At 44.9% G+C, this 2747-nt stretch overlaps 1 pseudogene; it reads right to left on the bottom strand.

Moving 5' to 3' along the window:
• Positions 1 to 2147: 2147 nt before the first annotated feature.
• LOC119626023 (U6 spliceosomal RNA) lies at positions 2148 to 2247 on the bottom strand (annotated as a pseudogene).
• Between the last annotated feature and the right edge of the window lie 500 nt (positions 2248 to 2747).

The following is a 2747-nucleotide window of genomic DNA, read 5'->3' as shown; positions in this document are numbered from 1 at the left end:
CACACACATACATATATATGCACACATATATATACATATATATAAATATTTTTGCCATATTAAAAAGAAAAATATAAATATGCATACACTTCTTTATATTTTTTGGTATTGTACAAAGTTTCACACTGAGCATGTTTTACTTTTTTTTATTTATTTTTGAGATAGGATCTGTCACTCTGTTGCCCATTGTGGAGTGCAGTGGCACAATCATGGCTCACTGCAGCCTCGACCTGCCAGGCTCAAGCAATTTTCTCACCTTAGCCTCCCAAGTGCTAGGACTATAGGTATGTGCCACTATGCCCAGCTTATTTACCTATTTATTTTTGCAGGCTGCAGTCTCGCCATGTTGCACAGGCTACTCTCAAATTCCTGGGCTCAAACAATCCTCCTGCCTCAGCCTCCTAAGGTACTGGGATTACAGGCAAGAGCCACCGCACTTGGCTTCATGTTTCACTTTTATAATCAGAAAAACAGATTTCATTAAAAAATGTTGTTAGGCTGGACACAGTGACTCATACCTGTAATCTCAACACTTTGGGAGGCTGAGGTGAGAAAATGTCTTGAGCCCAGGAGTTTGAGACCAGCCTGGGCAACAAAGCATGACACCATCTCTACAAAAAATAAAATAGGAAAATTAGCTGAATGTGGTGATATGCACCTGTAGTCCCAGCTAGCGGGGAGGCTGAGGCGGGAGGATCACTTGAGCCTAGGAGTTTGAGGGCTGCAGTGAGCTGTGCTCATCTCACTGCACTCCAGCCTGGGTGACAGAGCTCTCTCTCTCTCTCTTTTTTTTTTTTTTCCATACAGAGTCTTGCACTGTTGCCCGGGCTGGAGTGCAGTGGCACAATCTCGGCTCACTGCAACCTCTGCCTCCCAGGATAAAGCGATTCCCCTGCCTCAGCCTCCTAAATAGCTAGGATTACAGGCACCTGCCACTAGGCCCAGCTAATTTTTTGTATTTTTTTAGTAGAAACGGGGTTTCACTACTTTGGCCAGGCTGGTCTGAAATTCCTGACCTTGTGATCCATCTCTCTTTTTTCTTTTTTGTTTTTGAGACGCAGCCTCGCTCTGTCGCCCAGGCTGGAGTCTCGCTCTGTCGCCCAGGCTGGAGTGCAGTGGTGGGATCTCGGCTCACTGCAAGCTCCGCCTCCTGGGTTCTCGCCATTCTCCTGGCTCAGCCTCCCGAGTAGCTGGGACTACAGGCACCGGCCAATTCGTGTCTTAAAAAGAGAGAATTCATTAACCTACAAGATTCTGTGTTTGTAGTTAATGATTACTACTTAAAAAGTGCTTACAAAGGCCTGGCACGGTGGCTCTCACGCCTGTAATCCCAGCACTTTGGGAGGCTGATGTGGGCGGATCACCAGAGGTCAGGAGTTTGAGACCATCCTGGCCAACGTGGTGAAACCCTGTCTCTATTAAAAATACAAAAATCAGCCAGCCGGGTGCGGTGGCTCAAGCCTATAATCCCAGCACTTTGGGAGGCTGAGACGGGCAGATCACGAGGTCAGGAGATCGAGACCATCCTGGCTAACCCGGTGAAACCCCGTCTCTACTAAAAAATGCAAAAAAAAAAAAAAAAAAAAAAAAAACTAGCTGGGCGAGGTGGCGGGCGCCTGTAGTCCCAGCTACTCGGGAGGCTGAGGCAGGAGAATGGCGTGAACCCGGGAGGCGGAGCTTGCAGTGAACTGAGATCTGGTCACTGCATTCCAGCCTGGGCGACAGAGCGAGACTCCGTCTCGGAAAAAAAAAAAAAAAAAAATTCAGCCGAGCGTGCTCGTGCACGCCCATACCCAGCTACTCAGGAGGCTGAGGCAGGAGAATCCCTTGAACCTGGGAGGCAGAGGTTGCACCACTGCACTCCAGCCTGGGAGACAGAGCAAGACTCTGTTTCAAAAAAAAAAAAAAAAAAAAAAAGGACTACTTACAAATCACATATTTCTTAATATATTGGATATGGATTAAAGTGAGCCCTCTAGGATTTTGAGACAAAGGTAAAAGATCAAATATTTTGTCAATTTAAATTGCTGTAACAGGCAAAGTGCCTATGTGGCAAAAGCCATTTTATTTTATTTTATTTATTTATTTATTTTTTGAGATGGAGTCTGGCTCTGTCACCCAGGCTGGAGTGTGGTGGCGTGATCTTGGCTCACTGCAAGCTTTGCAAATTTACAAGTATCCTTGCACAGGGGCCATGCTAATCTCTGTACCGTTCCAATTTTAGTATGTGTGCTGCCAAGCGAGCACGCAAAAACCATTTTAAAGCAGACCTCTGCTCTCAAGGAATTAGATTATGGGAGGCATAGATTGGTGAGTTAAAAAAATATAAATTGGAGCTTGTTTTCCACATGCAAGCCGTGAGGAGATGGATTTTTAGGAAAGCTGAGGATTGCCATTTAAGGAGGACCTATTTGTTCGTTGTAGCCTTCATTATATAAGGTAGAAAATGGAAAACAACCTAAATGTCCAGTAATAGAGGAATTATTAAATAAATTACAGTATTTGATTGTTTTATTCAGGGTTAATATGATTTTTTGATACAGAAGTTGGCTGAGGTCACCTGAAATGGAAAGGAGAAATTTATTTTTAAGTATTTGAGGGTCAGGTGCAGTGGCTCATGACTGTAATCCCAGCACTTTGGGAGGCTGAGGTGGGTGGTGGATCATGTGAGGTCAGGAGTTCAAGACCAACCTAGCCAACATGGTGAAACCCTATTTCCACTGAAAACACAAAAATTAGCCAGGCGC

This window comes from Chlorocebus sabaeus, chromosome 22 (assembly GCF_047675955.1).
Source record: "Chlorocebus sabaeus isolate Y175 chromosome 22, mChlSab1.0.hap1, whole genome shotgun sequence".
Lineage (NCBI taxonomy): Eukaryota > Metazoa > Chordata > Mammalia > Primates > Cercopithecidae > Chlorocebus > Chlorocebus sabaeus.
Note: the sequence above shows the minus strand (reverse complement) of the source record. Positions and strands in the feature narration are given on the sequence as shown.